Source organism: Portunus trituberculatus, chromosome 18 (genome assembly GCF_017591435.1).
Source record: "Portunus trituberculatus isolate SZX2019 chromosome 18, ASM1759143v1, whole genome shotgun sequence".
Taxonomy (NCBI): domain Eukaryota; kingdom Metazoa; phylum Arthropoda; class Malacostraca; order Decapoda; family Portunidae; genus Portunus; species Portunus trituberculatus.
In genome coordinates, this window is record NC_059272.1 from 24,719,379 (window position 1) to 24,738,485 (window position 19,107).

General features: G+C 40.4%; 1 protein-coding gene across 3 annotated transcripts in view; it reads left to right on the forward strand.

The window, feature by feature from the left end:
• The window catches only part of LOC123505788, a 144,457-nt gene that overhangs the window by 85,409 nt on the left and 39,941 nt on the right, over window positions 1-19,107 (forward strand). For all 3 annotated transcript variants that reach the window (XM_045257478.1, XM_045257479.1, XM_045257480.1), the window contains exon 2: window positions 422-507. The gene's annotated coding sequence lies outside the window, so the exon portion shown is untranslated. The remainder of the gene's footprint in view (window positions 1-421; window positions 508-19,107) is intronic.

The window sequence follows — 19,107 nt, forward strand, 5'->3', positions numbered from 1 at the left end:
TTTATCTTGTATTTAAGCTTCTTTTTTTTCTTGTTCTTCATGTTATTGTTCTTGTTATCCTTGTTTTTTTTCTTGGTTTTTTCCTTCCTGCTGTTCTTCTTTTATTCTTATCCTATTCTCCCTGACCTTGTTCTTTCTCTCCTTGTTTATATTGTTCTTCGTTTTTTAGATTTAAGTTGTTTTCCCTTCTTCTCCTTCACGGCTACTTCTACTACTACCACCATCTATTCCTGCTACCATCACAATCTCCTCCTCTTCCTCCCTCCTCCTCCTCCTCCTGCACCTCACATTATCCATTTCTTTTACCCAACAGCTTCTGAGAACTATTTTTCTAGCATCTCTGGTAAGAACTACGTATGTGTTGCCGTTCCGTCATCGTTTCTTATCCTTATGTCCTCATCAGTCTTTCTTTTCTTTACAGGGAGTAATCTCACTGCGGAATCCAGGATTGTGAGGGCTAAACCACGTCTAAGGACACATTTTCCCTAAGCAAGGATTTAAAAAAAGGTAAGAAAATACTTCCTTCAAAAATAGCTTCCTAAAAGAATGTGTCAAAAAGGTAAGAAATCGTGCTCCCCCAAAATGGTAAGAGAGCATCTTCACTTCTCCCTCAACTCATACCCCCAAAAAATGAAAATAAAATAATTAAGGATCCCGATCCCGACAAAAAAAAAAAAAAAAAAAAAAATATTGATGAATGTCTCGTGGAAAAAGAATGAAATATATATATATATAAATATATATATATATAAGATATATAAAAACAAAAACATGAAAAAACCCTAATCACGCCAAGAAAAATAAAAGAAACACACACACACACACACACACACACACACACACACACACACACACACACACACACACAAGCTCCTAAAAAAAAAAAGAAAAAGAAAAGTAAAAGAACGAAACCATAAAGACGACCAGCAAATAAATGAAAGGAGAGGAATTACAAAAAATAACCAATTGAGTAACAAGTAAAAAGAAAAGCCTCAGCGCACCGCACCGGCAATTCCCGAAGCGAGACCAAGAACAACACCACACCAACACAAGTAAACAACTCAATAAAGAAAAGAAAACACTGAAAACGAACCTTCCCGAAATGATTAACCGTATTCTCTCTCTCTCTCTCTCTCTCTCTCTCTCTCTCTCTCTCTCTCTCTCTCTCATCTCTATGCAGGCCGTTTCTTCTCCACGCAGGACGCTTCCTTCACGCTTCCAATTTCTCTCATTTTTACCTTTAGTCTCTGGCGTCGCAGCCTTTCAAATACCAACACGCCTAAAGAAAGTTAATCTCTCTCTCTCTCTCTCTCTCTCTCTCTCTCTCTCTCTCTCTCTTGTTTTCTAGTCTATTAACCGTAATTCCTTTTCATTTCTTCTCCTTTCTCTATTTTTTTTGTGTGTGGTATCTCTATCTCTGTCTCTGTCTCTGTTTGTCTGTCTGTCTGTCTGTCTGTCTGTCTGTCTGTCTGTCTGTCTGTCTGTCTGTCTGTCTGTCTGTCTCTCTGTCTCTCTCTCTCTCTCTCTCTCTCTCTCTCTCTCATTTCACACTCGCTGGCTCTTTTCCTTTGGGTCACCGATTACCTGAAGGAGGAGGGAGACATCCCGATGCAGAATGAAGGACGTTCACCTCCATCGCTTCTCCATCACCCACGCTTCTGATGCGTCTCTACTCCCCAACCCTAAAGTTCCCCGCGGCAGGAGTGAAGAAATATACCACCAACACTTCCACTAATGTCTTGCTTCATCCTTACGTTCTCTGTCGCCCTAAGTATTTTGTGAGGAGAGCCACAGCGCTGAGCCTCACCAGTATCATGCAGAGACTCACGACTTCCCACACTACTCGGCTAAATATACCCACACGTGTCCATTGCCTTTCTTTCTTCTCAATCTTGTATCGCACAGCTTTGGGAGGCAAGGGGTAAAAATAGCGGGAGTGTTGTGCGTAAAGGGAATTGAAAAACACTGCAAGACGTTGACCCATTGCTCTCTTATATGTAGTATTCTCTCTGACTCTAAGAATGGACGTGTGGTTGTTTCTCTTCCTGTGTGTTAGAGCAGTATTCAGAAATGCTTTGCTCTCTCACCTTGCACGCGACTATTTTCAAAGGCCACAGTAGACAAATAGCCCGGTTCTCAAGAGTCTTTACTGTAAATAACGTACAGATCTGGTCAATATGTTGTAAAAGACATAAAAAAGCATCCTTAAAAATCTATGTAGCCTCATTTACAGCCTTTTGAAATAGTAAAGTGGTGCCCCAAAGTCTTTCCGAATATGGTCCTTAGATTCACGTGACTGGGCAAAGGAAGGAATGAAAAAAACAAGCTGTGTTTGGCGAAGCGAAGGAAAAATGCTAAGGAATTTAATAACAACCACGGATGCCAAAAAAAAAGAAAAGAAAAGAAAAGAAAAGAAAAAAAAAACATTACTGCTTTTCGCCTCGGTCAAGCTGTGTTTTGAACTTGAAGGCGCAGCAGAAAAGCGTGTTCAGTCAATATCAATACATGTATGTTGTCATTGATCCCAAAGATGCCGTCTACACATTAGCACACCAATAACAAGAGGAATAATTTAAACAAGAGGGTGATAAGTAAACATACATTAGAAACTAAGGACTGGATAAAAAATGGATGAAGAAAAGAAGACAGATGGAATATCTTAAAGCTGAGAACAAGAGGCTGGACAGATACGTGCATGGATGAAGATAATACTAAAGATATCAAGCCTCATATTCCCAGGAGCTGCCGTGTATAGATCAAATGGTCCTTCTATAGCATCCGTACTTCCTCATTACTCTTTCACTTCATGAAACGGAAGAGTAAACTTTGCCCTTTCCAATCCTGCCACTTTCTTTTCGCCTCGCTTCATGGGAGGAAGGAAATTAAATGTTTACTGAGAACCTTGCATAATGAGGGAGAGCAGGGGAGGGGTCCCATGCGCCTGTTTACCTTTGCACATTTTTCTACTCTCTTCTTTTTGGCGAGAGTGGCAATGAGGCGGGGTTTTATTCAGCCAGTGCAGCTTTTGACCAGGGTTGCGTGGGCCTCAAACAACGGAAAAGGAATACAAGATGAGTGAAAGATTGACGTCATGCAAAGCGCTACACATCGTTAGCCACATGATTATCCTTCTGCTCGCCAATGTAAAATTAACTGTGTCCCTTCTGTCACTCCTGTAATAGACATGCATATCTCCTGTTTCTAATTGTAATGGAAACTCTATCCCTTCTATCGCCTTTCTAATGTAGACCGTATCCTTTATGTGACCTTTGTAACAGAAACCGTACCCATTCTGTTTGCCATTATAATAAAGACTAATCCTTCTGTCACATTTGTAATAGGACCTGTATCTCTCATTCCTTGCTTACCGTCCTTGTTTACTGTCGCCACTGTAGACTCAATACATCAATACACGTTCCCATAAAATACACAGGTCAGCCACCTATAGACCAACTGACTTTTCGCAGTTTTCTTGTTAGTCTAGAAACAAAAAGTTATGAAAAAAAATATACTCCTTGGTGCCGCAACAACTCAGGACATATGGGTCAGCTGTAGTCTGTAAGTTATGATTTGAGAATGACAAAGACAACCAACATGTCACTTGGCCTATTTCTCTAAGCATTACGCCAAGGGAGAAGGTCAGAGGCGTGCCACTTTGCATCATCGCGGGATAGATCATACTGGCGCATCGCATTGGAGCTTGACTTTTGTGTGTGGGGGAGCGTAAGTTAACAGCTGCCTGTGACTCTATGCTGAGGCTCGCATTTCCAAGCGTTTTGTTCCCTCATTACGACTATTTTCAAAGACCACACAGATAATTAGTAGAGCTCTCACGGGTGTAATTTTTTTCCCACTGCTGGTAAAACAATCCTTGCTCAAATATCGCTATACTCACGAAAACAACATTAAAAGCTTGATCACTTCCACCAAAGCCTGTGAAAAGTAATCTACATACCTCAACGAAATATTTAAAAATCCTGCCCTGTGTGTCTTAAATCTTTATTCCTCAACGTTTAGGCTTTTAATCCCGACTATTAACGCTAAAAGCTCCTGGTGGAAGTCACTGGAAATTCCGTGACTTTAGCGACATTTTAACGAAGATAATCCACCAACATAGACAAATAAACTCTCAAAACAACCCGACTAATAATGTCAGTGGCCTTTGGAAATGATCCTAATGAAAGAGCAATGCGTTTATGGATACGTGTGTGTAGGAGAGGTAGTGGTGGTGATGGTGGTGGAAGTGGTTATAATGACGAAAGTAATGGTGGTATGAGTGATGAAAGTGGCAGTAGTAGGACAAGGGGTGATGAAAATTATGAAAATGGGTAATGCAAACGAGTGATAAAGCTAATGGTGGTGGTGGTGGTGGTGGATGTAGTGGCGAACGGAAGAAAATAACAGAGGGCAGGAAGTAAACTCCTCGTGACCTCAAAACTCCCTCACCACACAGCACATTGCACATTCCACACTCCACAATCCACACAACACAACACAACACTATCCCTTTCAAGCCTTCCCCTCCAAACACGCCTTTTTTTTTCCTAACCCTTCACACAAATGCAGAATTCAAAAAGGAGGTACAAAAATACACAAAAGCCGGGGGAACACACACACGCACAGACACATGCGTTTTGTGTCACTGTGAAGAAAAAAAAAAAGGAGAGGTGGGAAAAAATAGAAAATAATTCTGAATAGGGAGGTTAATTTCATTTTGACGTGAGCATTGAAAGTGTGTCCGCGTGGCGAGGGAGAGAAGAGGGAGGGAAATAGAGGAGGGAGAGAGAAATGGAGGGAAGGGAGGGAAAGAAGCAAGGGAGCGAAGGATGGGAGAGACGGATGGAGAGGCGTAAGGAAGAAAACAGGAAATGTAGGAAATAAAGGAAGGAAAAATGAATTAGGAAGCACAGGGAATGGAAGAAATGAAGAGGGGAGGGATGTAAAGGGAAGAAGAGAGGGAAGGATGGGAAGGAGGGAGAAAGAGGAGTGATGGGAAGGCTGAGGCAGGAAGAAGGAAGAGAGAGAGAGAGAGAGAGAGAGAGAGAGAGAGAGAGAGAGAGAGAGAGAGAGAGAGAGAGAGAGAGAGAGAGAGAGAGAGAGAGAGAGAGAGAGAGAGAGAGAGAGAGAGAGAGAGAGAGAGAGAGAGAGAGAGAGAGAGAGAGAGAGAGAGAGAGAGAGAGAGAGAGGCCAGGAGGTGAAGCAAAATTCTCACGAGAAGACAAGGGAAGGGAGAGAAAGGAGCAGGCTGTTGCTGACTCGGCCGGGCAGTATATTAGGGAATGAAAATATTGGCGCGATATGAAAACAGACGCTGAGGCTTACATAGTGGAGGCGAGGCGGGGTAAAAATGTGCCCATAAAAGGTTTAAAATTATGGCTCTTCAGAAAGGCAAATTCCTTCCCACCCTCTCCCTTACCCCCACTCACACAATCCTAAAAGAGGCGGAGTGGAGAAAATGCATCAATAATTTTCGGAAAGTTAAGATCCGACGCCGCCACACTTCACTTTGTGGATATTAGATGAAGAGAAAAAAAAAAAAGATTAAAAAAATGGAAAACCCAAGAAAAGTGTTGAATTACGAGAATAAAATAGAGGACAGGTATTGGCGCGTGACCCGGTGCCATCACACTCTCCCTTAACAAATTACGATAAAAATGCTAAATAGAAAAAGAAAGAAGAGGAAAAGGAATGGAATTAGTGTAGAACAAGGATTACAGAGGACAGGTGTTGACGCGTGACCCGGTGCCATCACTCACTCCCTTCATAAAATGCGATAAAAATGCTAAATAGAGAAAGACAAGGAAAAAGAGAATGGAATTAGAATAGAGCAAGGAGGATAGAGGACAAGTACTGGCAGATGACTCGATGCCATCTCTCTCTCTCTCTCTCTCTCTCTCTCTCTCTCTCTCTCTCTCTCTTAACAAAATACAATAAAAATGCTAAATATGGAAAGAAAGACGAGGAAAAGCAGTGAAATTAATACAAAAAAGGACAATAAAGGGCAAGTTATGGTAAATGCCTCGACACCACCACACTTTCACTAGGATAAGGAACAATTCACAATTCTACAGGCAATGCATAGATCTTTCGGGGATTTACCAAGGAACAAAGGCGGATGAAAAGAGTTAACATTTGTCCCTATCCTTTGGCTAACTCTATTGGCTCTGGTGGGAGACTGGCAGTAGGTCTTCTTTTTATTTTTGTTGCCCTTGGCCTGTCCTCCTCTTTTATATAAGAAAAAAAAGATTATCCAATGTCTAGCCAACATTATGCCCAGTGAAGGCAGTAAAAAAACATAACAGATGCTGTAGAATGGCTTGTGATTTGGGGAATATGTCAAATAGCTGTGAAAGGCTTGAAAAAAATAAAAGTAAATACAGAGGAAGATAAAAACAGGGATTGAATAACGAGAAGAGAGCAAGGAGGATCGAGGAAAACTATTTTGAGGTGAGCTGGTACCGCCACACCGTCCCCTCGCGCAAATAAGGTAATTAAAACGACAAATACAGAAACACAGACAAAGAAAGGGATAGAATTACAGAAGAGCAAGGGCAATATATCAGATGAGTTGATAAATGATCCATCTCATGAAAGCAAAAACTAAAAGGATCAAAGACAAAAAGATAAACACAGAGAACTAGACAAGGGAAGGAGAATAGAGGGGAGGTATTGGCAGGTGAATTGCAGGAAGGAACTAATGAGAACAAGTGAAAAGTGATAGACATATAATGGAAGACAGGTGGGAGGAATTAGTATTACTCATTGCAATATCTGAGATTATACGTAGAGTTACCTGTTGTCAATTGGCATGTAGATTGAGAGAGAGAGAGAGAGAGAGAGAGAGAGAGAGAGAGAGAGAGAGAGAGAGAGAGAGAGAGAGAGAGAGAGAGCCCAACCCCGTCCATCATTGTGCAGGCAGTTTTTAGTTTACGCTTTGATCCTCGTCATGTTTCAGGCTTGGCAGGGACGTACGATGAAGGGAAGGGAAGAGGAGGGAGGGGAGGGGAAGGGAAGGAAGGGGAGGGGAGACGGGAGAGATTTGACGGGGGGTAAAGAGGATGGGTAAGTGATGGGAGCGGGGGATGGAATTGATACCACCACCACCACCACCACCACCACCACCACCAGCAGCAGCAGCAGATGGGTAAAAAATGACTCCTAGTGGTCTTGGTGGTGGCGGTGGTGGTGGTGGTGGTGGTTGGTAGTGGTGGTGGTGGTGATGGAGGAGTGTTTGATATTCTGTTGTTTATGTGTCTCCCTACGGCACAACTTTCTCTCTCTCTCTCTCTCTCTCTCTCTCTCTCTCTCTCTCTCTCTCTCTCTCTCTCTCTCTCTCGTATCGACACTTCTACAATGAAAAACTTTAGCCATTTATTCACCAACACTGTTTTATCTCTTCCTCCGCTTCCCCTTCCATATATTCCTTCCTCTTCCTCCTCCTACTCCTCCCCCTTCCCCTCCTCCTCCTCCTCCTCCTCCTCCTCCTCCTCCTTCTCTTCCTTTTCCTCCTCCTCCTCCTCCTCCTCCTCCTCTTCCTCCTCCTCCTCCTCCTCCTCCTCCTCCTCCTCCTCCTCCTCTTCCTCCTCTTCCTCTTTCTCTTTCTTTTCCTCTTCCTCCTCCTCCTCCTCCTCCTTCTCCTCCTCCTGGAGAGTCTAATGGTTTAAGTTCACTCACGACTTTAATTAACCGTGAGTCAAAACACAAACAAACAGACCTCTAATTTTCTTCCTCCTCCTCTTCCTCATCTCTCGCTCTCTTTTTGTTTCCTGAAACTCTTTTCGCTTTCTATTTTTCACATTTTTCTTATTATTTTTGCTGCTTAGACCCTTTTATTTGTTTTCATTTCCTGCTTTCTTGTAATTATCGTTTCTTTTGTCCGTTTTTATTTTTCTCTTCGTTATCTCCTGATTTGATTACTGAGCTGTTCTCTATTTTCTTCCTATTCCGTCCCTTCTGATGCCAGTTTCATTTTTTTCATTCTCTTCCTTTATTTTCTATCAAATCTTCTTTATATTTCTTTCCTATTTCTTTTCCTGTTCTGTTGTAAATGTTTTCTCCTTTCTTACTTTCTATTTCTCCATTTCATTTTTTTTTCCCGCTTATTTAGATCACTCTAATTCTGCTACCGACACACACACACACACACACACACACACACACACACACACACACACACACACACACACACACACACACATACACACACGTTAAGCTGTTTCAATGTTCAGCCGCTTACTCTATGTTTGCGTGTATATATATAATCCAAATGAATATAAAAATGATTGAAAACTGCGATATAAAAAGAATAACGCGCCGAGCCAAAAAGAAAAAATAAAGAGAAGAGAAAAAAATATAAGAGAAAAAAAATAAAGCTATTAATTCTGAACGGCGCGTGAAGTGTAAATGTTTCAAACTCACTTTTCAGTATTTCCTTCACTTTATATATATATTTATTTGCTTATTTATGCATTCAATTTTTCATTCGTTTTTTTTTTTTCCTTCGTCATCCTGTCACTGTTTTAGGTGCTACAGATGTCGCTTTATCTTTTTCACCTATTCAGATCTTACTTTTGCTCATTGTTGCTTGTTATGCCACATTAATTTTCATGCAACGCTTGTGTCATGAAGGTGAACGCATTAGTACTGTGTGGTGGTGGTGGTGGTGGTGGTGGTGGTACTAACAGTAATAAACGAGAAAGAATAATGAAAAAAAAACTACGAAAAATAACAATAGATAGAAAAAGAGAAGAAAAGTATTGCGTAGTAGTAGTAGTAGTAGTAGTAGTAGTAGTAGTAGTAGTAGTAGTAGTAGTAGTAGTAGTAGTAGTAGTAGTAGTAGTAGGAGAGAGAGAGAGAGAGAGAGAGAGAGAGAGAGAGAGAGAGAGAGAGAGAGAGAGAGAGAGAGAGAGAGAGAGAGAGAGAGAGAGAGAGAGAGAGAGAGAGAGAGAGAGAGAGAGAGAGAGAGAGAGAGAGAGAGAGAGAGAGAGAGAGAGAGAGAGAGAGAGAGATGGATGGATGGATTTTATATAAGGCGCCGCAACGGCTAAGGTCATGTGGCGCCGCTTCAAAAATTTAAAATGGCAGAGTAGTTATAAAACTATATAAAAACAGTTAAAAACAATACAATATTTAAAAACTAAAAAAGGCAATAAAACGAAATATAATATTAAAATGCAAAATAAAATAAGAATAAAATTCAAAGCTTTGGGAGAAGCCCAGCTTCTCCCAAAAACCTAAAAACGTCATGGCCCTGGGCCAGACACTTTGGTCCAAGGACCTTTGAGACATAATAGACACCGCTACCTCTACCGCAACAGCGGTAGAGGTAGTCGTCAATCAAAGAGAGAGAGAGAGAGAGAGAGAGAGAGAGAGAGAGAGAGAGAGAGAGAGAGAGAGAGAGAGAGAGAGAGAGAGAGAGAGAGAGAGAGAGAGAGAGAGAGAGAGAGAGAGAGAGAGAGAGAGAGAGAGAGAGAGAGATTGGCAGGCACATATGAGAGGCGTACTTGACTTTCACAGGTGAGATCACAAAGGCGAGTGAGGCGTGGCACTGCTTCCAGGGAGGGCCACGCCTGACTGCCATGAGAAGGAGGAGGAGGAGGAGGAGGAGGAGGAGGAGGAGGAGGAGGAGGAGGAGGAGGAGGAGGAGGAGGAGGAGGAGGAGGAGGAGGAGGAGGAGGAACAAGAGAAAGAAGAGGAAGAGGAGGAAGAGAAGGAGGAGGACGATGGGCGGGGATATAAGCTGAACTATGCACTATAAAAGAGGCAAGAAATTAATACGATAAGAAGGAGAGGAAGCGAGAGAAGGTAGAATTAAGAATGTGAAAAAAAATAGAAAGCTGAAAATTAGGCGTGAAGCAAGGAAAGTATGAAGGAAGTATGAAGAAAACGGAGGAAAAGAGGAGAAAAGACGCAGGGTTATAAGAGAGGGAGGAGGAGGAGGAGGAGGAGGAGGAGGAGGAGGAGGAGGAGGAGGAGGAGGAGGAAGAGACAAGGAGGGAAGAAACGAATGGAAAACGTATACAGATTCAGAGGGGTAGGACGAGAGAGAGAGAGAGAGAGAGAGAGAGAGAGAGAGAGAGAGAGAGAGAGAGAGAGAGAGAGAGAGAGAGAGAGAGAGAGAGAGAGAGAGAGAGAGAGAGAGAGAGAGAGAGAGAGAGAGAGAGAGAGAGAGAGAGAGAGAGAGAGAGATACAAGGGCGAGGCAAGAAAAGACAAAAAAAAAGAAAAAAATCAGAGGAAAGAAAAGAAATAAAGAGGCAGTGAGGAGAGAGAGAGAGAGAGAGAGAGAGAGAGAGAGAGAGAGAGAGAGAGAGAGAGAGAGAGAGAGAGAGAGAGGGAGTAAGAGAAACAAGGGAGTGGGGCACATTACCGCATAGCCTCAAGTCTCTCTCTCTCTCTCTCTCTCTAAAACGTTACAACTTTTAACAAATTTTCAGCCGTTTTCCATTTAGTTCTTATTCATTCATTCTTTTTTTGCTCTATGTTTTGAAAGTTTGTGCGTTTTATGTGGGGTTGCCAGGTTCATGATTTTTTTTTTATTTATCTATTTTATTTACCTATTTATGTTAATTTTTATTTCTATTTTTTCTTTGTCTTTTCTTTTCTTTTCTTTCTTTCTTTCTATCTTCCTTTTTTATTTATTTATTTCTATGTGTGTGTGTGTGTGTGTGTGTGTGTGTGTGTGTGTGTGTGTGTGTGTGTGTGTGTGTGTGTGTGTGTGTGTGTGTGTGTGTGTGTGTGTGTGCACACTATTATGCATTTCACACCTCGGCGGTTATCTTTTCTTTTCTTTTTTCCTTCTTTTCTCGCTTTCAAGAGAGAGAGAGAGAGAGAGAGAGAGAGAGAGAGAGAGAGAGAGAGAGAGAGAGAGAGAGAGAGAGAGAGAGAGAGAGAGAGAAAGTTTCTATTGAAAGGAGTTAATGTACCGTAAATTTTTTTCACATTACCTTTTAACTATCTTTTATTGTTTCTTTATACACCAGCTCGTGCCTTGAAACACACACACACACACACACACACACACACACACACACACACACACACACACACACACACACACACACACACACACACACACACACACACATACCTTTTGTCTCTCTCTCTCTCTCTCTCTCTCTCTCTCTCTCTATATATATATATATATATATATATATATATATATATATATATATATATATATATATATATATATATCTGGATTTTCTTTCTACATTTTCGTCTTTTGCATCTTTTTCTGTATCTTTTATGTCCCCTTGTTGTCTGTCTGTCTGTCTATCCGTCTGCCTGTCTCTCTGTCTGTCTGCATATTTGTCTGTCTTTCCTTCTGCGAGAGAGAGAGAGAGAGAGAGAGAGAGAGAGAGAGAGAGAGAGAGAGAGAGAGAGAGAGAGAGAGAGAGAGAGAGAGAGAGAGAGAGAGAGAGAGAGAGAGAGAGAGAGAGAGAGAGAGAGAGAGAGAGAGAGAGAGAGAGAGAGTTAAAAGAATGAAAAAGGGAGGTAGCAGAGTTGGATCGATGGGTGGCGTGAGTGAGTGGGCCTGACGCGGGTAAATATGGACGGAGGGAGGGACAAAAGCTTATAGATGGACTGGAGAGGAAGAATAACGCTGAGAAGGGACGACACTGATGAACGATAGAGGGAATGGAGGAGGGAGGGGAGTCTTTGAAATACCTCTCCGCCTGTCCTTCTCTAATTGGATTGTGAGCAGGTAGACTTCACTTGAACTGGGAAGGGAGATGGAGATGGTGGTTGATAATTGGCAGCTGGTACTAAATGGTATCATAAATTGGAAAAAAAAAGGAGAAGTTTCATATATAGAAAGAAACAAATCCCTTAAGGAAATAATGAATAAGGATAGCTTTTAACACAGAGGCTCGAGTAGTGGATAGGGACAGATTGATGGACAAATGACAGCAAGTACAAGTCGAGAATTGAGGAAGAGGAAAAAATTCATCCATAGAAAGAAAAATATAGCATAAAAAGTAGAGTAGCTGGAAAAATCGTTTGGCCAACCTAAATTGAGAAGGATTGGTACCAGAATAGGATAAAAATGGCTGGTAATTGACAGCTGGTATTAGGCATTGAATTACTACATGACATATTCTTTATATAGAAGGAACATAACATAGAAGAAACATGAAAGAAAGCTGCAAGACGTTATTTTAAGGAGAACCTTTGACCATTCCTATAATATACAAAACATAACTATCTATTTCTCAGAGACTTATATAAAAGTAAATACATAAAGATAAACATATGAATAAACAGAAACAGATACATTCATAATTATGCAGGCACCATTTTGAGGAGCGGCAAATTAACGGAGTATTTTCTATTGACGTTTTATTTATTTATTTTTTTTACATTTTAAATCGCCTTGATACATAAAAAAACAAATGATGAATGAAAATGATGAATGTATGATGAGGTAGGAGAGATGAATTGCTGAGTAGATTGGAGCACAGGGTAAAAAAAATAAAAAAAATAATTTGGGGAAGGGATTTTTTTTTTTTTTTTGGGGTGTGTGGTGCAGTTGTTCCTGTTTTTGTTTAATTCTTATATTCACATGTAAATCAGTATGAAAAAAAATAAAGAGTAAACTAAAGTGGAAAAGAAAAAATGAAGCGTCATCTGAAGGACAGACACTTGTTTGGGTCATTTTGACATAGGTTAGTCCTGCTGTACGAAGCCCGTTTTAATTTGTGCTGTACGGAAAATGAATGTGTCAGGCTTGAAAACTTTGAACATTTTCTATGCATATGTAAAGATGGCTCTGGACTGATGGAGCAGCTTTCCTATCCTTATTTAAAGCTAAAGCCACGTGTCATCTCAAGGGATTGTAATAAGCAAATATCACACGCCAGAAGTAATGATGTTGATTTAAGCTATACTTCATTGTCAACCCAACTCCATACCTGACTCTCCACCTCTATTCACTTCTTGTCTCTACATCTCTCATTTTTCCTCTGTCTATGCCCCTCTCTCTCTCTCTCTCTCTCTCTCTCTCTCTAGGAATGCTATTTCATCAAGTAGAAAGGCGTCCGTACATATATAAACTTTTATTTATCAATATGATATAAAACAACACCTTTATGTGTAAAAGAAACTAAGAAAAATACCAGCCTTTCAGTGTTTTTGAATGTTATTCATTTATCTTTTAATTCCATTTCAAACTCTGAATAATATTTCCCAAGTATGAAGAAAAGGTAAAATGAGTACAATTTTCCAACCCTTGCTTGTTAAAAAAAAATAAACACAATTTTTCCCTTTTCCTTTTTTCCCTTTCATCCTACCTCGATACCAGAGCAGGAAATGTATGTAAGAGCAGGTAGATGATGAAAAAAAATCTAGAGGAAAAAGAATGATGAACGAACCAGTGCGCAACTGAACGAAACATCAACATAGAACTATAACAAATAATATATATATATATATATATATATATATATATATATATATATATATATATATATATATATATATATATATATATATATATATATATATATATATATATATATATATATATATATATATATATATATATATATATATATTTATTCGTTATGTATGCGTTTCCTGTTGTAATGTGTACAAAGATATGAATGCAAAGAAAGGAAGAGAGAGAGAGAGAGAGAGAGAGAGAGAGAGAGAGAGAGAGAGAGAGAGAGAGAGAGAGAGAGAGAGAGAGAGAGAGAGAGAGTATAAGAGAGAGAGTGTCTGTGTGTGTGTGTGTGTGTGTGTGTGTGTGTGTGTGTGTGTGTGTGTGTGTGTGTGTGTGTGTGTGTGTGTGTGTGTGTGTGTGTGTGTGTGTGTGTGTGTGTGTGTGAACAAAACGACTGTCTTCCTTCTTTGATAAAGCAGGAAACAAAAATTAACCTTCCCCTTTTAATCCGGTGAAAGGATTCACGGGAAGAGGATGAAAGAGATTAGACACAAGCATACACACACACACACACACACACACACACACACACACACACACACACACACACACACACACACACACACACACACACACACACACACACACACACACACACACACACACACACACACACACACATAGAAGACGAATAAAGTCAAAGGTTTGAGAGGTGTAAAAGGCATATAGTTAATTCTCTCTCTCTCTCTCTCTCTCTCTCTCTCTCTCTCTCTCTCTCTCTCTCTCTTTTAGCACGCCCAGCACATTGGGGTCACGTTGCGCCATCACGTGCTTCTTGTTCTAGTTCTCTGACATGTTACAAAATTTAGTTCAAACAAACAAAATTTAATATAGTCTGTTTTTCTCTCAGCAATATTGTACAATTTAAAATCTCCTTACGATCTTCCTTTGGCGAGGCCTCTTTGATTACTGACGCCACACACTCATACATACTTTTCTCTTTTCAACTTTTCTCGGAAGTAGCATATGTTTCTCTCTCTCTCTCTCTCTCTCTCTCTCTCTCTCTCTCTCTCTCTCTCTCACACACACACACACACACACACACACACACACACACATACAAATAAAAGTACATCGCCAAAGTCTTCCTACGTTAGCCGAAATTCTGGTGCAAGTTTTGTCAAGTCTCAGTTTTGGAGTAACTTTGTGTTGCAGAGTTAACTGAGAGAAAGAATGAATTATTTACCATTCTGGCGTTTTGGATTAGCATATGTCATGTCTAATTTCCATCTATTCCTACGGCATCATTTGCACAACGCTGGTTTTACTGGGTTTGGAGAAGTATTTAATTCGCTGGTGAGTGCTCGCCAAAACATGGCTCTTTCCATTCGCTGCGCCCAATGCTATGACGTCACGCAGTCTACTTATGGTGATAAAGTTTAGCATGTTGAACTTTCTACTTGTGTGGAGCCAATAGATGGCTGAATATAGCAGCAGCTTCAAAAGAAACACCGCGTTAGAAGGAATGAATCGGCGAGTAAGGTGAGAACACGCCAGCCGACCATTGCATTGGGTGAAGGTGCCGCTGCCATGCTGGTAACTGTCTTCCGTGGGTTATCCATTTAATTTTTTTTTTTCAGTGACATCACAAGCAGCAGGACTGAAGCACAATGAAACACTATTCCTCCTTCAGCAGATCACTCGGGGCTTCTTCGCACTTGCTTTCTCCCCGTAACACTTCCATATTCATACACTTCTGGTAGTTCGCCATAGAATAATCTAATTTCGGTTAAGTTCCTCACACAAAGAGCAAAAACAGGAAGATGTGCATGTTTCCGTAACGCCGTGACACCTGAGAAGCTTTCAAAACCCTGAAGACCTCACTCTTTGCCCGGCAACATGTAAACGGCTTAACACTCGAGACTTCATCGTACTGAAATCCCCTCTGGGAGAGAAAGAGAAAAAAGCTGGAGCCTCGTGTCAAAACCAGCAGCGTGTAAAGCTCCCTGTTATTGATGTTGTTGTTCCCGTAGTTGTTGTTGGTATTGTTTCTTCTTTTTTATTTTCATTATCATCTTTCTTCGTTCTTCTTACTTGTTTTTTGTTGTTGTTATTCATCTTTTCTTCTTCATTCTTTTTCTTTATTGTTCTTCGTCGCTTCTTTCTATTATTCATATTCATCATCATCATCTTCTTCTTCTTCTTCTTATTATTATTATTATTATTATTATTATCATTATTATTATTATTATTATTATCATTCTTCTTCTTCTTCTTCTTCTTCTTCTTATTATTATTATTATTATTATTATTATTATTATTATCATTACTACTACTACTACTACTACTACTACTACTACTACTACTACTACTACTACTACTACTACTTCTACTACTGTTACAGCTACTACTACTGCTGCTACTACTATAATACTACTACAACCACCTGCTGCTGCTGCTGCTGCTGCTGCACTGCTGCTACTGCTGCTGCTGCTGCTACTGCTACTGCTGCTGCTGCTGCTACTACTACTGCTACTACTACTACTACTACTACTACTACTACTGTTACTACTACTACTACTACAGTTACTACTACTACTACTACTACTACTACTACTACTACCACTACTATCATTATTGCTATCATCAACATCACATCAATATGCGTCTGTGTGTTGCCATCATTTCTCTCTCTCTCTCTCTCTCTCTCTCTCTCTCTCTCTCTCTCTCTCTCTCTCTCTCTCTATTGTGTGTTACTTAAAAAAAGACAAAATTTTGCCTCATGTTATCTTCGGAAAAATCACTGACAAAGATAGAGCCATGAATACACCCGTCTGTCTGTCTGTCCGTCTGTCAGCAAGATATCCCAAAAGGTTGCAGACAGATTTGTATGCAATTCTGTGGAAAGATTGGCTTTGACATAAGGAAGAAATGATAGAATGCTTAGGAGGATTCTGGTATTTTTGACTCAAGGTATCTTCCCAATATTAGCCACTAGGTGTTCTAAATATACAAAAAACGTACAGTAAATGCAAAAAAAACCTGATTTACTAACACCAGGGAGACTATTTTTCTATTTGAGAGGGAAAACCGGCCAAGGGCAATAAAAACGATTAAACAAAAAAAGCCCAACGAGATGCCAGTCTTCGAAAAAGGCTAAAAAAAATCTACCCAAATGAAGAGTTAAATGTCTTGAAACCTCCCTCTTCTTAAATGAGTTCAGAAGGTAGCTGGAAAAACAGAATTAGACAGAGAATTACAGTGTTTGTGAGGAGCCAGTATATATGTGCGCTAAAAATACAGCAATAGGGAAGCTGCAAGATACAAGTTGGCCTAAACGTGGCGGTCTAATGGAAATGCAGGACACGTATATCAATTCAAAAGTAATGATTGAAAGTGCGATTAAACGTGAAAAAAAAAGAATGACGATGAGTTTATATTTTGGAATCTCATGGACTCGGAATGAAGAGGAAGAAAATGAAATTCAAGAAAAAAAAAATGCATAATGAGTGAATTGAGAGAGAGAGAGAGAGAGAGAGAGAGAGAGAGAGAGAGAGAGAGAGAGAGAGAGAGAGAGAGAGAGAGAGAGAGAGAGAGAGAGAGAGAGAGAGAGAGAGAGAGAGAGAGAGAGAGAGAGAGAGAGAGAGAATGACAGAAACTAACGTAAATATCAAAGACGCAGGATAGCAAAATTTCAACAGCATGCAAAATCAATAGAACGTAGAAATAAAAAAAAAAAAAAAGGAGGAACGGGAAGTACAAAGTATTCATAAAAAAAGGTAGGAGGGTTGTGGGGGAGGAAGATACAAGCAGAGTGAGGGTGAGGCGGCCTCCCTCGCTGCGCTATACTGCGTGGCGTAGTCCTGGTGGTGGTGGCTTGGCAGACACACTATATCCCAGACACAATATTGGGCATAGATTGAAAGTCATTTGGGAGACAGATTGAACAATTTTGAGCACAGGGAGAAGAGGAGGAGAAGCAAGAGGAGAGGAGGAGGAGGAGGAGGAGGAGGAGGAGGAGGAGGAGGAGGAGGAGGAGGAGGAGGAGGAGGAGGAGGGGGCCATACATTTTTGTTAATTTACAAGACAATGAATCTTGAAAGAAAAAAAAAAGCAGGAACATTCTAATTGATTCTGACTGACACACACACACACACACACACACACTCTCTCTCTCTCTCTCTCTCTCTCTCTCTCTCTGTGTGTGTGTGTGTGTGTGTGTGTGTGTGTGTGTGTGTGTGTGTGTGTGTGTGTGTGTGTGTGTGTGTGTGTGTGTGTGTGTACCATTGAATATAGACAAACACACACACACACACACACACACACACACACACACACACACACACACACACACACACACACACACACACACAACAGTATTGCTTTACCATTACCTTCCCAACTTACCAGGTAGCAAATTTCAGTATATTGGGTTGGAAGATGTCAGGAGGAGGAGGAGGAGGAGGAGGAAGAGAAGGAGGTGGTGGTGGTGGAGGTGGATGTTGAAAAAAGAAGAAAAGAAAAGAAGAAGAAGAAGAAGAAGAAGAAGAAGAAGAAGAAGAAGAAGAAGAAGATGATGATGATGATGATGATGATGATGATGATGAAGAAGAAGAAAAGGAGGAGGAGGAGGAGAATGAGGAGATGAAGGAGGAGGAGGAGGAGGAGGAGGATAAGGAAGAGGAGGAGGAAGAAAATAACTAAAATATTTATAGAAAGTACGAAAAAGCTTCTCCATAAAAAGGTTATGAGTCGCTTCTTAACGATTTTCTTCTTCTTCCTCTTCTTACATCTCCTCTTCCTCCTCCTCTTCCGCCTCCTCTTCTTCCTCCTCCTCCTCCTGTTTCGAGGCCTACAGAGAGGAAAGGTGAGAGAAAATTTAATAGAAGTTCATAAGTGTTGTCTCTACACGTTAAGCAAATCCTGACTTTCAAGTGTTGTCAATAGTAAAGGTACCAGGAATGCAGGTCAAATATTGCGTATCAAGGGAACAGGGAGGAAGTAAAAGGAAGAGCAAGCTGTGGCGGTTCTCGGGCCTCTTAGGCCTCGCGAGCTTAATGTGGTAGAATTGTGGGATCTCTTACTGTGTTTTCCTTTTGTTATTTTTGGAGATGTGAAATACTGAGTTAATATTTTTTGCCTACCTGTACAAAATTATAAATAAAGTTTGATAAGAAAAGTGACGGCTTTCCTAAAATGTTAGTTAACCTTTCCAGTACTGGGACTCATTTTACCATAAGTTTTGGGTGTGATTGAAGCATTTTATTGGCATTAGGAAGGGTCTATGGAGGTCAGAAAATTAATGGCCACTGACTTAACTATTTTGATCCCTGCCACATAAGTTTCTGAAGCTGTATAAAATCATCAAATAGTAACCAGAGAGGATATATAAACGCATCACGGTACTGAAGAGGTTAAAAAAGCCTTGTTGAAACGCATTATAAGAGCGGAAATTGATGTGAAAACCCTTAAAAATCATCAACAACAACATTAAACACAAAACAAAAACAAACTAGAAAAAAAAAATTACATCACACCAAACTATGAAAAAAAATATACCAAAAAAACAACAACAATAACTAGCTACACGTATATCCATCATTAACCCCGCGTGTTCTCAAAATCTAATGCTTCTAGAGGGTAACAAACTTCAAGGAAACAAACGGAAAGACACTGCAACGCAACCATTTAAAAACACTACACGCAACTCCAGCCCAGCCCAGC